The sequence below is a fragment of the Palaemon carinicauda genome, chromosome 22 (genome assembly GCF_036898095.1).
Source record: "Palaemon carinicauda isolate YSFRI2023 chromosome 22, ASM3689809v2, whole genome shotgun sequence".
Classification (NCBI taxonomy): domain Eukaryota; kingdom Metazoa; phylum Arthropoda; class Malacostraca; order Decapoda; family Palaemonidae; genus Palaemon; species Palaemon carinicauda.
Genome location: NC_090746.1, coordinates 22,204,309 through 22,223,097, shown reverse-complemented (window position 1 = coordinate 22,223,097; position 18,789 = coordinate 22,204,309).

Below are 18,789 nucleotides of genomic sequence, written 5' to 3'. Positions count from 1 at the left end.
TTATCAACCTTTGATAGGGTCTTCCCCTGACTGTTCAGACTCCCAACCACGTTCTCTTCTCAGACGCATCGGACGTAGGCTGGGGTGCGACCTTAGGCGGTAGGGAATGCTCGGGATTATGGAACTCGAGTCAAAGGACAATGCATTTCAACTGCAAGAAGCTTCTGGCAGTACGTCTGACCTGGAAAAGCTTCAGGTCTCTCCTTCAAGGCAAAGTAGTGGAGGTGAACACGGACAACTCCCTGCTTTGATGTACATCTCCTAGCAAGGAGGGACCTACTCTCTGACATGGTACGAGTTCGCAAGTGACCTCCTCTCCTGTTCAACAGGTCTAGACTTTTCACTAGTAACAAGTTTCTTCCAAGGCAACTTGAATGTCTTAGCAGATTGTCTCAGTAGGAAGGGACAATAATTCCAACATATTGGACCCTCCACAAGGATGTATGCAAGAGACCTGGGGCCAGCCAACCATAGATCTCTTCGCAACCTCGATGTCCAAGAGGCTCTCAATACTTTGCTCACCTATCCCGGACCCAGCAGTAGTTCTTTTAGATGCCTTTCTACTAGATTGGTCTCATCTAGATCTATATGCATTCCCTCCGTTCTAGATTGTCAACAAGGTACTGCAGAAGTTCGCCTCTCACGAAGGGACAAAGTTGACACTAGTTGCTTCCTTCTGGCCCGCGAGAGAATAACTTACCGAGGTACTTCGATGGCTAGTAGACGTTCCCAGAATTCTTCCCCTAAGGGTGGACCTGCTACGTCTGCCACGCGTAAAGAAGGTACTCCAAGGCCTCCACGCTCTTCGTCTCACTGCCTTCAGAGTATCGAAAGACTCTCGAGAACTAGAGGTTTTTCGAAGGAGGCAACCAGAGCGATTGCTAGAGCAAGGAGAACATCCACCCTTAGAGTCTACCAATCGAAGTGGGAAATCTTCCGAAACTGGTGCAAGTCAGTATCCGTATCCTCGACCAGTACCTCTGTAACTCAAATAGCTGACTTCCTCTTATATCTGAGGAAAGAGCGATCTCTTTCAGCTCCCACTATCAAGGGTTACAGAAGCATGTTGGCATCAGTCTTCCGTCACAGAGGCTTAGATCTTTCCAACAATAAAGATCTACAGGACCTCCTTAAGTCTTTTGAGACCACGAAGGAGCGTCGTTTGGTTACACCTGGTTGGAATTTAGACGTGGTTCTAAGATTCCTTATGTTAGACAGGTTCGAACCACTTCAATCAGCCTCCCTGAAAGATCTCACCTTTAAGACTCTTTTCCTGATATGCTTAACCACAGCTAAAAGAGTCAGTGAGATTCATGCCTTCAGCAAGAACATCGGATTCTCATCCGAAACGGCTACATGTTCTACATCTTGGTTTTCTAGCCAAACACGAGCTGCCTTCTCGGCCTTGACCAATATCGTTCGATATTCCAAACTTATCGTATGGTTGGAAATGAACTAGAAAGAGTATTATGTCCTGTAAGAGCTCTTAAGTTCTATTTTAAAACCTTTACGAGGCCCGTCTGAAGCTTTATGGTGTTCAGTTAAGAATTCATCTTTGCCTATGTCAGAGAATTCTTTATCCTATTTTTATCAGACTGTTAATACGAGAAGCTCATTCCCTTCTGAATGAGGAAGACCAAGCTTGGCTGGAGGTAAGGACACACGAAGTTAGAGCTGTCACAACTTCCGTGACCTTTTAACAAAATAGATCTCTGCAAAATATATTCGACGCAACCTATTGGAAAAGCAAATCAGTGTTCGCGTCTTTTATCTTAAGAATGTCCAGTCTCTTTACGAGAACTGCTACACTCTGGGACCATTCGTAGCAACGAGTGCAGTAGTGGTGGGGGCTCCACCACTACAATTCCCTAATTCCAGAACCTTTTTAATCTTTCTCTTGAAATATTTTTGGGTTGTCTGGAAGGCTAAGAAGCCTTTCGCATCCTACTTGATTTGGCGGGTGGTCAAAATCATTTCTTGAGAAGCGCCTAGATTAGAGGTTTTGATGAGGACCTTTAGTATGGGTTGCAACCCTTCATACTTCAGCTCCTAGGAGTCGCTCAGCATCCTATGAGGATCGCGAGGCTCAGTAAGGAAGACGTACTTAAAAAGGCAGAGTAATTGTTCAAGTCGTCTTCCTTACCAGGTACTTATTTATTTTATGCTTGTTATTTTGAATAACTGCTAAAATGAAATACGGAATACTTAGCTCATAATGTCAACTTGTTATGCTGGTCTCTACCCACCCCCCTGGGTGTGAATCAGCTATATGATCATCGGGTAAGTTTGATATTGAAAAATGTTATTTTCCTTAGTAAAATAAATTTTTGAATATACTTACCCGGTGATCATAATTAAAGGACCCACCCTTCCTCCCCAATAGAGAACCAGTGGGACAGAGGAGAAAATTGGTTCGTTGTTGACATCGAGTACTTGAGTACCTACTTGACAGATGGCGCTGTTGATGTACACCCCCACCTGTATAGCGATCGCTGGCGTATTCCTCCCGTAGGTTTTTTCTGTCGGGCAGCAGGGATGCAGCTATATGATCACCGGGTAAGTATATTCAAAAATTTATTTTACTAAGGAAAATAACATTTTTCCTAACAGTACTTACCTTGAACTACTTTCTTAGGAGTATCTGGGATCTCCTCCCTATCCGACAAAGAATTTTGCGCAGTCCCCCCTATCTCCGTTTTCCCTTGTTGGGTCCCTCTGTGGCAGAGGGATATGTGTGCCCTGAGGCAACCCGGAGTCAGTGTGTGGGTGCGCTACTGGGTCATTGTCGTCAGTAAGCATATGAGTGTCTACCTCGAACACCTGTAAGGCACCCCGGGGCAGGATGGGTGGGCAATAACCCGAAAGTACTTAGTTCGAGGTAAGTATTGTTAGGAAAAATACAATTGTTCCAACACGGTTACTTACCTAGAACTACCTTCTTAGGAGTTACTGGTAACTCTACCTAACCGACCAGCTTTTTGTATAGTTTACCCTCTTTCCGTTTTCTACGGGGTCAACCTCAGGCAGTGTGATACGTGCCCTGAGACGACCCGGGGTCGGGCAGCATGCTAGCTCAGGTCGTCGACTCGTCAGTAAGTTTCTGGTCGCGGCGTGATCAACATCTCGCCGCATTCTCTCTTACCTGTGCGACCCTTTGTGTCCCCCCGATCCTTTGTGCTTACCGCGTGTTACCCACGTGTTTCCCTTTCACTTTCCCTTTGCATCCTTGTGTCTCTGGGTGTATTAGCGTTGCGTTTTGGATCAACCTGAGATTGATCCCCACTCCTTGTGCTCCACGTGTAGGGGGAAAGTGTGTTCCCCTGCCTCTACGTGCCCGGAGTGTCCTAACTGGAGTGAGATCCAGTGGATGCTCTTCGGGACTTGAGAAGAAGGCGGCGGCTAAGAAGTCGCCTAAGGAATCCAGTGTCTCGTCGCCTGTGGTTTCCCCAGAAGTCTCGGCAGACCGTAGCTCCCGTCCTTCTTCCCCTACCCAGAGTAGGGGACGAGGTAAGTCCGTTGCGGGGAAGAGGCCCATTGCCCTTCCCCAAGAGTCTGATATTCCAGTGGGGGAAGTGTCTAGTGTGGGGCAGGCATGTGTGGGGCCTGAGAGTAGTACGGGAGTGTGGGTAGGAGGCGAGGTCCTGGTGCCCGCAGGTCCCGTCTCCTTGGAAGATCCTATGTGGGGGAATCCAAGTGTGGATTCTTCCCCGGCATCATGGCTTATTTCAGGTACTTCAATCGCTCCCTCGTCTACGTTACCCTCCGTGTTTCTGCAGCCTCCCACACCTGGGAAACGTCGAGGTTTTCCCCCCGCAGTCTTGGATGTTTCCTCTAAGAAGAACAAGTCCAAGGAGTGGGTGAGCATCACAGTGCCCCGGAGCGAGCTGTTTAAGGTTACCACAGCCGCGGCCGCTTCCGGGTGGCTCCTTAGAGCCTCGCCTTCTGTGTCTCATCCTATTACCTCCTCCTTCGGACCAGTCACCCGGCAAGAGGGTTCGAACCAGGCCCCCCGTGTAGTGACTAACCCAACGGTGGCCTCCGCTTCTTCTTCCCTTGGGAAGGACGTACGTCTTATGAAGGAAGGCTTAGCGTCGACCACGGGCACCTTGGAGGCCTTCCTAAAGCACCAAGGGCGCCCGTCGGTCCGCATGGATCCCCCCATCCACGGGGTCCCCCGTGGAACAAGGTACTCCCATGACAGATACCTTCGTCCTCACGGGGCAGCCCATACCACGGGTATCTTGTGAAGTAAAGCTTAGCGTCGACCACGGGCACCTTGGAGGCCTTTCTAAAGCACCAAGGGCGCCCGTCGGTCCGCATGGATCCCCCCATCCATGGGGTCCCCCGTGGAACAAGGTACTCCCATGACGGATACCTTTGTCCTCACGGGGCAGCCCATACCACGGGTATGTTATGAAGGAAGGCTTAGCGTCGACCACGGGCACCTTGGAGGCCTTCCTAAAGCACCAAGGGCGCCCGTCGGTCAGCATGGATCCCCCATCCACGGAGTCCCCCGTGGAACAAGGTACTCCCATGACGGATACCTTCGTCCCCACGGGGCAGCCCATACCACGGGCAGACTAGTCCAGCGTTGCCTTTCCTACCGTCACGGAGTACCCCCGTACGGAGGAACTGGTGACGGGCGCCCTGGTGGAAGGAGGGGAGTGCTCGTCTGACGGCATCTCCTCCTACTGTAAGGTTCTGGCCCTAATTCGTCGACACCACCGATTAGACGAACCTAAGCCCTCAGCAGCAAAGGCCGTGCTCTCCGGACTGTCCATAATGGTCGTCAACCCTGTGCAACAAAAGCCTTCATTGTCTCTCCCTCTCGCTCCGGACGTGAAGTTGGGGATAGAGAGAATAGATAGTTACCTGGCAGGACTGACGGAGGCCCCCAGAAGCCAGAGTTCCTTCAGGCTGCTTCCAGGGCTGAAATCGCAGAAACGTTTCTACGTCCCAGTAGGGCATCGCGGCGGACCCCGTGCGGTAGAACAGCGGTGACCTCACTGAACCAGGGAGCCTCGGAAGACAGGGCCACCACTGCCCCCGTGTGCTTTTCCCCGTCAGAAGCCTCTATGATGGAGGACATGGCACAGGACCTTGTTTACGTGTCCTCCTGGTTGGATTGGTGGTCTTGCGACTTGGTGGGGTTTCAGGCGTCCCACGACCTCTCCCTTCCAGACAATCAGGCCACGCTGAAGGAGATAGTTAGTTCGGGAGGCAAGGCCTTTAAGTTTTTGTCGTCCCAGTCCCTGTCTATGGCTACGAACTGGGTACTTAGAAAGAGGGATACTGTCCTTAGCAAGTTGGTGCGGAAGTTACCTGACAGAGAAGCTAGGAGACTGAGGAATTCCTCCGTGTGGGGAAACGACATTTTCCCCATCAAATTGGTGGAGGATACGATGGAGAAAGGGAGGAGAGTAAGAGACACGGACCTTAGGCCTCCCCCCCATGAGGAAGCCCGTGTTTAGAAGAGCCTCAGCGGACGTCCCTCACTCCTCCCAGTCCGCCCCTTTGCTGCCTCGAAGAGACCCACCGTTAGCTCCTTGGCTTCAAACCTCTCAGCAGACCACCCGTAGGACCAACGAAGCCCCTTAGTCAGCCTTCAGACCCTCCTACAGTATCTCTAGGAGAGGTCGCTCTGGCCACTCCTCCAGAAGGAGGTAGGAAGAGAGGCCCCCTACTCCTTCAGGAGCCCCTAGTAGGGGGATGCCTCAGACATTTTTGGCAACCAGGGCGGGATCTCGGTGCGGATCCCTGGACGGTGACGGTCCTGAAAGAGGGCTACAGACTCCCTTTCCTAGAAGAGCCTCCCCCTCTCATCCCAGCCCATCGGGCCGAGTGGCTGGTTCCAAAGGACCCCTTGAAGAGGTCGACACTACAAGAGGAAGTAGCGTCCATGATCGCCAAGGGAGCTTTGGAGACAGTGGAGAACCCCGGCCCGAGTTTCTTCAGCAGGCTCTTCCTTGTGGAGGAATCGACAGGAGGGTGGTCATAGATCTCTCAGCCCTCAACAAGTTCGTCTCAAAGACGGACTTCAAAATGGACACCCCCAAGACGGTGCTAGCAGCCTTGAGGGAGGGGGATTTCCTCATGTCTCTCGACCTCAAGGATGCCTATTTTCAAATCCCCGTGCACCCCTCCAGCAGGAAGTTCCTCAGAATCAAGTGGGAGTCCAGGGTCCTGCAGTTCAAAACCCTGTGCTTTGGCCTTTCGACGGCCCCGTAAGTGTTCACGAGGGTGTTCATCACGATCTCAGTATGGGCATACGAGAAAGGCATACGACTACTCAGGTACCTGGACGTCTGGTTGCTTCTTTCTGCCTCAAGGGAACAACTGAAGGAGCAAGGCGTTATGTTGCTCGACCTCTGTAGGGTATTAGGGATCACGGTCAACCTGGGGAAATCCCAACTAGTCCCCAGCACCAGAATGACTTACTTGGGGATGGTCCTGGACACCCAGTTAGTAAGAGCTTTCCCCTCGGGGGAGAGGTTAGCCAACCTGGAACATATCCTTCAACCCTTCCTGACGGGACAACCCAGGAGGGCCAAGGACTGGCAGAATTTACTGGGTCATCTGTTTTCGCTGGAAAGATTAGTACCGCAAGGGAGGCTCAGGCTCCGCCCGGTACAGTGGAATCTGAAGGAGTCGTGGACCCAAGGCAAGGAGCCTCACAAATAGTCCCAGTCCTCCCAAAGACGAGAGAGACCCTTCTTTGGTGGAACATCAGGTCGAGCACAGAGAAAGGTATGCCCTTCGCCCCCGATCCCCCGGAGATGCTGTTGTTCATGGACGCATCGAAGGAGGGTTGGGGAGCACACCTGCTAGGAGAATCAACAAAAGGACAGTGGTCCAGCGAGGAGGCGTCTCTCCATATAAACATCCTGGAGATGATAGCGGTTCTGAGGGCGTGTCGACAGTTCGCACACTTCCTGCGAGGAAACACTGTGGCGTTAATGTGCGACAACGCCACAGTAGTGGCGTATGTAAAGAAACAGGGAGGCATGAAGTCAAGGGTCCTATGCGCCCTAGCCACGGAACTGTTAGAGTGGGCGACTGAAGAAGGGATAGAACTGACGGCAAGGTTCAGCCCAGGAAAGAGGAACGTGATGCCCGACGCCATCAGCAGGGCGGGTCAAGTGATAGGTTCAGAGTGGACCCTACACCCGGAGGTAGCTCGGGCAGTCATCCTAATGTGGGGCTCCCCAGTGATAGACTTATTCGCCACACGTCTGAACGCCCAACTCCCCGTGTTCTGTTCTCCGACCCCAGACCCGTCAGCAGCGTTCGAGGACAAGTGTTGAACAGAGTGGGAGTGTCGTCCAACCTGTCGATGACTTTGGTAGCGACATGGTGGCCGGAGAGAGACTGGTTCGCAGACCTTAAAGAATTAGCTCTTCGTCCTCCTTGGCCGCTTCCGAACAGGCCAGACCTCCTGCGTCAACCTCACTTTCACAGGTGGCACAAAACTCTCGATCCCTCCGCCTTCACGCGTGGAAGTTATCGTGAAGCTCCTGAAGAAAGAAGGATACTCATCGAGAACCGCGGCAAGGATGTCAGGTTATCTACGGCGTTCCTCGGCAGTAGTCTACCAGGCAAAGTGGGCAGTCTTCGTGAAGTGGTGTGCGTCCAAGAACATCAGGCCCTTAGGGGCGTTGATCCAGGACATTGCAGACTTTCTGGTGTACCTGAGAGACGACGTGGGTTCGTCCATTCCGGCCATCAAAAGAGTTTGAGCAGTCCTAAGTCAAGTCTTCCTTCTTAGGGGCATTGACTTGGGAGCCTCAAGGCACATCTCTATGCTCATCCGCAGTTTTGAACAATCATGTTCCCCCCAGGAGGTACGGGTTCCGCAGTGGGACCTAGCCAGAGTTCTCAAGGTTCTGTCAGAGCCACCCTTCGAACCTCTCAGGGACGTACTAGACAGAGAACTCACCCTTAAAACAGCTTTTCTTTTAGACCTGGCCTCGGCGAAAAGAGTTAGCGAGTTACACGGCCTCTCTTACGAGGTCTCACACTCCAAAGGGTCGAGAGAAGTTACCTTTAGGTTCGTCCCTAGCTTTGTGGCGAAGACGCAGAACCCGGCGTGTTGGGATCCTCGGTTTGAGGGTTTTTCGGTGCCAGCCATCCTTCGCTCCGACAACCCGAAGGATCTACTCTTGTCTCTTGAGAACAGTAAGAAAATATCTGGAGAGGACCGGAAATTTCCGCCCTCAGATCAAAAATTTATTCATCTCGACAGGCCGGGTGAAGAAACCGGTCTCGAAGAACTCTATCTCTTTCTGGCTGCAACAGGTGATAAAGAGGGCCTACGAGGCTTCTGGGACTCCTCTCCCAGGAAAACCAAGGCCATATGATTTTAGAGGTCTGAGCACCTCCCTGGCCTTCGAGAAAAACATGGCTGTGGGAAAGATCCTGAAGGATGGGACCTGGTCTAGACAGTCCACCTTCACGGAACACTATCTCAAAGATTGCTCGAGAAAATCCTTGGACAGGTTTTCCATTGGCCCAATCATTTCGGCCCTTCAAGAGATCTAAGGTCATAGCCCCAGGGTAACCAGGGGTGTTGATGCCAAGAGACACTAGTTCCTTCCTTCCCCGGTCCGTCCGGGCCAGGAAGATGTTGAAAAGACCTTAGTCACTTAAAAAGAGCTCCCTTCAAGAGGACATGTATCAGAGTTGGTTTTGAAAAGGTAAGCCATTAGGCACTAAGTGAGTTTTTGGATAGTTCCCCTTCTTTTCGTGCAGTTTTCTAGTTGTGAAACCAAGACCTCCTTAGAGGTTCCCTATCTCGCGTGCTTCCCCGTCGACTTCTGATCCCTGCAGGACACTCCCACCTCCTAAAGTGGAAGTCTCCTAAGAAGGTAGTTCTAGGTAAGTAACCGTGTTGGAACAAATCACAAATTTTTAAGTAATTTGTATTTTTTCTAACATACTTACCTAGAACTACCTTCGGGTTATGGCCCACCCATCCTTCCCCGAGAACCTGCAGGATCGAGTAGTACCTGTTCCAACGAAACTTACTGACGAGTCGACGACCTGAGCTAGCACGCTGCCCGACTCCGGGTCGTCTCAGGGCACGTATCACACTGCCTGAGGTTGACCCCGTAGAAAACGGAAAGAGGGTAAACTATACAAAAAGCTGGTCGGTTAGGTAGAGTAACCAGTAACTCCTAAGAAGGTAGTTCTAGGTAAGTATGTTAGGAAAAATACAAATTACTTAAAAATTTGTGATATTACTTAAAATTTGTGGTTTGTTCCAACACGGAGTACTTACCTCGAACTACTTTCTTAGGAGACTTACACTTTAAGAGGCGGGGGCGGACTTACAGGCCGGAAGACCCACCACTACCATCCAAGGGCATGGGACCTAGATAGGCAGCTTGGTCCAGACGACATAAAGAACAGGGTAGGAGAGTCAGGGGAAGCACGCAAAAGTCTACCCGTTTGTATAAACTCGCCTTTATAAATAATCCGGACATGGGCTTCCAAAACATCCATCTCTCACATGGTAAGAGGGAAGGGAAGGGACAGGGGAGTAAGAGGGGAACATGTGTCGCTCGCAATTACTTCCCTCGGGCTCCCCGGGACTGTAGCTCTAAACTTGTTGAAGGGTGGAAATCACTGGTCCAATGGAGAAGGAGTCCAGGGACTTCCTTGTGCAGTCTTTCAGGTAGTGGGCCGTAAAGGTGGACTGCCTGGACCATGTGCCTGCTCGCATGATTTGGCCCACTGCCATGTTGCTGTCAAAGGCCAATGGAGTGCTAAGACCTCTTAATAAAATTTATCATGGAGTCGCAGGGTACCAGGGACTGCAGACCCCTCACTGGCGTAAGCTCTCTTGATGACTTGCCGAAGCCAGAAGGAGATTGTGTTTTTCGACACTGCCTTCTTTGCCGGGCCTGAGGAGACAAACAGACTTGTGATGCCCGGCCGGAGTCTGGCTGTCCTGCTGAGGTATTTCCTGACCGTTCTCACTGGGCACAGGAGCAAGTCTTCCGGGTTGTCCGAGTGAGGGATCGCCGGGACCGAGAACCCCTCGAACCTTGGGTCTGCAATGGCAGGGTTCTGCGTTTTGGCCACAAACTCGGGCAGAAACCTAAAGGACAGGTCCTTCCACCCTTTCGAGTGCGAGACCTCGAATGACAAGCCGTTGAGCTCACTCACACGCTTGGCTGAGGCCAGAGCCAGCAAGAACACCGTTTTGAGGGTGAGGTCTTTATCTAGAATATCCTTGAGGGGCTCAAAGGAAGGCCTTGTCAAAACTTTGAGAACCTTGGCTACGTCCCACTGCGGGTCCTGAGTGGCGGGGGGGAACAAGACTGCTCGAAACTTCTGATGAGCATGGTAATCTGGCGAGAGGCCCCCAGGTCGATGCCTCTGAGCTGAAAGACCTGCCCCAGGGCTGCTCGGACCCCCTTGATGGCTGGAATGGAGACCCCCAGGTCTTCCCTCAGGTGGACCAGAATGTGCAATCTTGTGGACTGATGCATCCAGAGGCCTCAGATTCTGCGTGGCACACCACTTCACAAACGTGGCCCACTTGGCCTGGTACACCACGATTGAGGACTTCCGCAGATACCCTGACATCCTCGAAGCCGTCTTCCCCGAGTATCCTTCTTTCCTCAATAGACGCTCGATAACCTCCACGTGTATAGCTGGAGGCACTGAGGGTTTTTGTGAAACCTTCGAAAGTGAGGCTGGTGCAGAAGGTCTTCCCTTACTGGTAGAGGCCACGGAGGAAGGGTGGCCAGGTCCTGTAGATCAACGAACCACTCCCTCTCCGGCCACCAGGGCACTACCAAAGTCATCACTGTTGCCCTTGATTGCCTGAGCCTCTTGAGCACCTGAGGGCTATTGTGTTTCCCTGTAGCCGATGGGCAAATATTGCGAGGGCCTTTTGAACCGCCAGCAGCTTGAGCAGGTTTATGTGGAGAAGCTTCTCCTCCGGGGACCACTTTCCCTCTGCCGTCTCTTTGATGCGTCCGTGAAGAGCAACATCTCCAGAGGAGTGGACGCGAACGGCACATCCCGTAGGGTGTTTGCACTGTCGGACCACCAGAGGAGCATGTTTCTGGTGGCTGGGGTCATCATGACAAAGGACCGAGGCGGATCTCCCGGTGGCCAGAGGCCCTTCAGATTCCACTGGACCGGCCTCAGCTTGAGCCTCCCCTGAGGAACTAGCTTCTCCGAGACCAGGTGGCCCACGAGTCGCTGCCAATCCTTGGCCCTCACTGGCACATTTGCTAGGAATGGTCAAATTATGTGGTCTATATTGTCCAGTCTCTCTTGAGAGAGGAATGCCCTTGCTACCTGGGAGTCCAGGACCATCCCCAGGTACGTCATCCTGGTGGTGGGGATCAACTGGGACTTGTCCCGATTGATGGTAACCCCCAGTTCCCTGCAGAACTGTGACAGCTTTGCCCCCTGCTCCTTTAAGGCGGCCTCTGAGGCTGAAAGAAGCAACCAGTCATTGAGGTACCTGATCAGCCTGATGCCCTGCTTGTGTGCCCAGGCTGATACTACGGTGAAAACCTTCGTGAAGACCTGAGGTGCCGTCGACAGGCCGAAGCAGAGGGTCCTGAACTGCAGAGACTGGGCTCCTCACTTCACCCTGAGGAACTTCCTGCTGGAGGGGTGTACGGGGATCTGAAAGTAGGCGTCCTTGAGGTCCAGGGACATCATGAAGTCCCCTTCCCTCAAGGCTGCCAGTACCGACTTCGGCGTGTCCATCTTGAAGGACGTCTTTCTGATGAACTTGTTCAGGGCCGAGAGGTTGATGACTGGTCTCCAACCCCCCGTAGCTTTCTCCACCAGGAAGAGCCTGCTGTAAAACCCCGGGGACGATTCTCGGACGGGCTGCAGTGCTCCTTTGTTCAACATGGCCGACACCTCCTCCTGCAAGGCTGCTTTCTTCATGTGATCCTTGGGGGCCAGACACTCCGCCCAATGCTCGGGAATCAGAGGAGGAGGTTCCGTCAAGAAGGGAATCCTGTATCCCTCCCTGAGGACTGACATGGACCATGGGTCCGCACCGTTGTCCCGCCATGCTTGCCAATGGTATTTGAGGCATCCCCCCACCTGTGGCGTGGGAAGGTGTAGGGGGCCTCGCTTCCTACCTCCTTCTGGGGAGACGGTTCGAGCGGTCTTGTCTCGAGCCTGAGTACTTTTGCCTAAAGGAGGCCTGGGCTGGGGCCCCACCTCTGTGGGAGGGCCGCGAGGACTGATGCCAAGAAGGGGAGGAGGCCTCCTGTCTAGCTGGTGGCATAGACGGGTAGGCCACGTCCACAGACTGTCTCCTATGTGGAGGGCGTCTCGTTGCTGGCTGCTTAGGTTCAACCGAGTCCTTCAGTTTCCCCACTCTCTCCATGGTCTCTGCTACCGTCTGTAGGGGGAACAGGGTCTCACCCAACACCGGAACATTCCGCAGGAACTTTGCCTCGTTCGGAGAGTCTACGAGGGAGCCTGTTTAGCACTGTCTCTCTCCTTCTCAAGATCCAGTTTGCTGTTTGAGTCAAGGACTGGAATGTTAAGAATTTCATCGCTTTGCCCCCATAGCGTATGAGCTCATGCAATAGGGCTTGATTCTCAGGCACCGAGAGATTGTGGGAGAGGTGAAAGCCTGCTAAAGTGCATGCCCACAGGTCCAACCAGGAGGCTACATTGATGATGTCCTGAGACGTGTCTTCCATCATAGCGGCCTCCGCCTGTGAGAAGACCACGGGGGCAGAAAGGATCCTGTCATCCGTGCTGCCCTGGCTCAGAGCCGCAACGGCTTCTTCCATTGTTCGAGGCCCTGCGGGCAGCCCATCTGGCACATAGAATTTCTTCTGGGTCCTCAGCCCGGGCAGGAGCTTGAAGGACCCTTGGGCCCTGAGGGAGTTCTTGTGTCCCGAGACAAAACGGTTGACGTGGTCCATGCCCAGGGACACGTCTGGAGACACTGGTAGGGTCAAGGATGGTTTCGGCTGAATAGGGTTGTCCACCATCCTACCCAAACCCAAAAGCCAGGCCTGCTCCGAGAATGGTTTGGGTTCATCCAGCCTGTGGTGATGCCATATAAGGGCTAAAACTTTCTTGTATGAGGATGCTTCATCAGGCGAACAATCTCCAGCATCCACTAAGCCCATTACCACTTGATCCGCTGTGTCGGCTGCTTCTTCGATCACGGCTGGATCCGTGGGGGCAGTCGTATCCCTGGCATCCGGCCGACTCGACAGAGCGGCCATCTCCATCACGGATGGAGCCCTCGAGGAGGAGGTAGCCGTCATGGGTCTACCCCTACCCGGAGGAATCCGTGGTGAGTGACTGCCATGTTGTGCCAGCGGCTGCATCCGATGCCTGGATGGAGCCGGTGAGACGTTGGGCATGGGAACAATGTTGCTGGGCTGAGCCAGCGGCTGCCTCCACTGAACAGATGGAGCCGGTGACTTGCTGGGCAAGGGCAAAGACAAGCTAGTGTGTGCCAACGGCTGCATCTAAAACGTGGACGGAGTGGAAGAGACACTGGGCAAAGGCACTTTAGCGGCTCCAGCAGCCACCGAGGCAGGCACTGGAACGGCAAGAGCCATGTTTGGCCCACAAGAGGGAAAAACTAACCTACCCAATTTTGCCCTCTTCTTTTTGGAACTCTTCTTCTTGTTGCTCTTTTTCTTAGCAACTTTGGCCTTCTTCCTAGACGGGCCTGAGTTTGAGCTCGACTTCTTCCTCTTCGATCTCTTTTTCTTTTTCTTCATCTCCCAGTCGCTGGAGTCTTCCGACGACGAAGAGCTGGAGGACGAGGTATTGTCCAAGGAAGATGAAGAAGAAGAGGAGCTATCCGAGGTCCCTGATTCCTCTGCCACCAACATGGGGGCTTGCAATTGTGCTACCGGGGTGATGGGTTGCATAATATCAGGAGGTAGCGAAACAGAAGGCGCCGGAGGCGTGAGCAGTGACCCACGTGAGGCAAACCAGTCCGAAAACTCTTCGTCTTACCGCATGGGTGACCTGAAGGGTGTCCTTGGCGCCGTCCACACAATGGAGTCCGGGTCAGAAAAGCACGTGGCTTGTCTTTTCCTGTCTTGGTCGCCCCCTGAAGTCGCTGTACCTGAAAAACACTGCCAAGGTGGTGGGGAAGGGGCTGGTGTCCCTGATCTCCCCCACACCTGATCCTCACTCAAGACGCGTCCTGTTGGCACCAGAACCTCGTCTACCGAAAGCACTCCTGTAACAATAGCAGACTCCTCACTCATCTGCGTAGGCACAATGCAATTAGGTTCATTAATACAGGTATTGCTCGACTTACGACGGAGATAGGGACCGAGAGACACGTCGTAAGTCGAGTTCGTCATATGTCGAACTAAAAAGTGAAGTTTCCGTAGATTTATTATGATGCGTTATGATTCGGCAATCATCTCGATCATATTTTATCAATATTTTCTTAATGTCTATCATTATTCCATTTTGTTTCATAGGATATCATATGCTCTATTAATTCCCTTTTGTTCCAACACAGAGTACTTACCTAGAACTACTCTCTTAGGAGTTACTGGTAACTCTTCCCAACCGACCAGAATTTTGTGTAGTTTACCCTATTCCCATTTTCTATGGGTGACCTCAGGCGAAGTGATATGCGCCCTGAAGTGACCCGGGGTCAGAGAGCGTGCTAGATTAGGTCGTGCTCCTCAGTAAGTTTCTGGTCGCGACGTGATTCACATCCCGCCGCGCTCTCTCTTACCCAGTGCGACCCTTTGTGTTTACCACGTGGTTCCTGTGCCCGTATCCTTACCCATTTCCCTTGTGTCCTTGTGTCTCTTGGTGTTAGTGTTTTTATTATGGAGCATCCACGCCGTTGCCCTGGGCCTGTGGCCGGTAAGTCTTGTGGGGCTTCCCTTTCGAAGCCCGAGGTTGATCCACACTCGCGTTGTTAGTCATGTTGGGGCAAAGTATGCTCCCCTACCACCACGTGTTCGGAGTGCGAGTCTTGGGACGAGATTCAGTGGGCCCGTTATGGGACTAAGAAGAAGAAGTCGGCCAAGAAATCGCCCAAGAAAGCTACAGCGTCCTCTGCTTTGGTGTCCCCGGATGCCTCGTCGGAACGTGGTTCCCTTTCATCTTCCCCTACCCAGGGTAGGGGTCGAGGTAAGTCCGTTGCGGGGAAACGGCCCATTGTCCTTCCCCAAGAGTCTGATTTACCTGTGGGAGAAGTTTCTGAGGTGTTACAGGCATGTGTGGGGCCTGAGGGAAGTGCGGTAGAGTGTGTAGGAGACGAGGTCCTGGTGCCTGCAGGGCCCGTCTCTACCGAAGACCCGATGTGGGGGAAGTCAGGTACTTCCTCTTCTCCCCCATCTTGGGCGTGTGTTTCAGGTACTTCGGCCTGCGGGGTGGATGCCGAGAAAAGCCATTCGTCAAATTCGGACCCCGTCGTTTGGGATATTCCTAGAACACCCTGCAGGTCACCCTTCAGACTAGAAGAGGAGTTTGACCATTGGATCAGCCGCAAGAACGTTCCTCGGACCCCCCTAGCGCCCGCGGCGACTCTTCCGCCCGTCTTCATGCAGCCTGCGGAAACAGAGGTTCGGCATGGAGTAACCCCCGCGGAGTTGGACGCCTCAGGTGATTCGGCTGATTCCCTTTCCTCCTCCTCGTCTTCCTCGTCCCTGGATTCATCTTCAGAGGACGATTCCAGGTCTGCGAGGAGGAAGCGCGAGAGGTCCAGGAAGAAGAACTAGTCCCGCTCCCGTTCAAAGAAGGAGGAGTCCAGACCTTCTAAGAAGAAAGCGAAGAGGAGTAAGTCCAATGATTGGGTGAGGATCACGGTGCCCCGGAGCGAGCTGTTTAAGGTCACCACAGCCGCGGCCGCTTCCGGGTGGCTCCCTAGAGCCTCGTCCTCACCGTCTCTCCCCTCCTGCTCCTCCTACAGACAAGAACCTCGCCGAGGGAGGCCTTTCCTAGCTCCCCGTGAGCCGCCGAAGTTGCCGAAGGCCTCCGCGCCCCCTACTCTGCGGAGGGAGGCGCTCCGTCAAGTGGAAGGCGTTACGCCAGCCGCGGGCTCCTTGGCCCCACTTCATTAAGCTCCAAGGGCGCCCTTCGGCCAGGAATATTCCCACAGATACGAGGATGCCCGCAGGGCAAGGTAATCCCATGACGGATACCTTCGCCTCTGCAGGTCCGCCCGTGACACGGGCAGTCCCATCCAACGTTGCTCTCCCTACCGTCACCGATGATACTCGTGAGGAAGGACGGGTGATGGAGGCCTCGGTGGAAGGAGGGGAGTGCTCGTCCGATGACATCTCCTCCTACCGCAAAGTGTTGGCCCTTATACGACGGCACCATAGGCTGGATGAACCGATGCCCACCACTGAACAAGCCTGGCTCTCCGGACTTAGCAGGTTGGTGGAGAATCCGGTTCAACAAAGGCCCTCCTTAGCTCTACCCTTAGCTCCTGACGTAAGGCTGGGTATGGAGCATATTGATAAGTTCCTGGACGGCCTAGCAAACGCCCCTAGGAGTCAAAGTGCCTCGAAGCTGCTGCCGGGACTGAAGGCGCAGAAGAGGTTTTACATACCGGAAGGTCGTCGGGGAGGACCCCGCGCGACGGAGACAGCCATTACCTCATTGAACCAGGGTGCCGCTGAAGACAGAGCGTCCACGGCCCCTGTGTGTTTTTCCCCGTCGGAGACCTCCATGATGGAGGACATGGCCCAGGACCTAGTCTACGTGTCCTCCTGGTTGGACTGGTGGGCTTGCACGTTAGTTGGTTTTCAGGCCTCTCATGATTTGTCCCTGCCTGAAAATCAAACCTTACTGAGAGAACTAATTAGCTCAGGGGGCATGGCCCTAAAATTTTTATCATATCAATCTCTCTCCCAGGCTACCAATTGGGTCCTGAGGAAGAGAGACACTATTCTGAGCAAACTTGTGAGAAAACTCCTGGACCGAGAAGCAAGGAAATTGAGAAACTCCTCAATCTGGGATGAGGCTATTATTATTATTATTATTACTATCCAAGCTACAACCCTAGTTGGAAAAGCAAGATGCTATAAGCCCAGGGGCTCCAACAGGGAAAAATAGCTCAGTGAGGAAAGGAAATAAGGAAATAAATAAATGAAGAGAACAAATTAACAATAAATCATTCTAAAATAAGAAACGTCAAAACAGACATGTCATATAATAACTATCAACATCATCAAAAACAAATATGTCATAAATAAACTATAAAAAGACTATGTCTGCCTGGTCAACAAAAAAGCATTTGCTCCAACTTTGAACTTTTGTAAGTTCTACTGATTCAACCACCCGATTAGGAAGATCATTCCACAACTTGGTCACAGCTGGAATAAAACTTCTAGAGTACTGCGTAGTATTGAGCCTCGTGATGGAGAAGGCCTGGCTATTAGAATTAACTGCCTGCCTAGTATTACGAACAGGATAGAATTGTCCAGGGAGATCTGAATGTAAAGGATGGTCAGAGTTGTGAAAAATCTTATGCAACATACATAATGAACTAATTGAACGACGGTGCCAGAGATTAATATCTAGATCAGGAATAAGAAATTTAATAGACCGTAAGTTTCTGTCCAACAAATTAAGATGAGAATCAGCAGCTGAAGACCAGACAGGAGAACAATACTCAAAACAAGGTAGAATGAAAGAATTAAAACACTTCTTCAGAATAGATTGATCACCGAAAATCTTGAAAGACTTTCTCAATAAGCCTATTTTTTGTGAAATTGAAGAAGACACAGACCTTATATGTTTCTCAAAAGTAAATTTACTGTCGAGAATCACACCTAAAATTTTGAAAGAGTCATACATATTTAAAGAAACATTATCAATACTGAGATCCGGATGTTGAGGAACCACCGTCCTTGACCTACTTACAATCATACTTTGAGTTTTGTTAGGATTCAACTTCATACCCCATAAGTTGGTAGACGAGACGATGGAACGGGTGAGGAAGATGAAGGACATGGGAGACCATAGACCTCCCCCTATGAGGCGCCCACCTCCCAGGAGGCCCTCCGCGGACGGCCCTCACACTTCCCGTTCCTCTCCAGCTCAACCTAGAGGAGAGCCACCTGCGGCTCCCTGGCAGCAGTCATCTCAGCCCCCCCGAAGAGGTGCCATGGCACCCCAGTCTAACTTTAGACCGTCCTACGGGAACGCAAGAAGAGGTCGGTCCGGCCGCGCCTCCAGAAGGAGATAGGAGGCAAGGCCCCCTACCCCTACTGGAGCCTCAGGGGGGGGGATGCCTCAGACACTGTTGGCAAGCATGGCGGGATTACGGTGCGGATCCCTGGACGGTGACAATCCTGAGGGGTTACAGACTACCCTTCTTAGCGGAACCTCCCCTGCTTATTCCAGCCCTTCAAGCGGAGTGGCTGATTCCCAAGGACCCCTTCAAACGGGCTGCTCTACAGGAACAAGTGTCGTCCATGATCTCCAAGGGAGCGTTGGAACTAGTCGAAGAGCCTGGCCCCGGGGTTCTACAGCAGGCTCTTCCTAGTGGAAAAGGCGACAGGGGGATGGAGACCAGTAATAGACCTGTCGGCCCTCAACAAGTTTGTGGCAAAAACCGAGTTCAAGATGGACACTGCCAAGACAGTGTTGGCTGCCTTGATATCCCTGGACCTCAAGGATGCCTACTTCCAAATCCCCCTCCATCCCTCCAGCAGGAAGTTCCTCAGGATAAAGAGGAATTCCCGAGTGCTACAATTCAAGACCCTTTGCTTCGGGCTGTCGACGGCTCCTCAAGTGTTTACAAGAGTCTTCACGACAGTCTCTGTATGGGCTCACGAGCAGGGC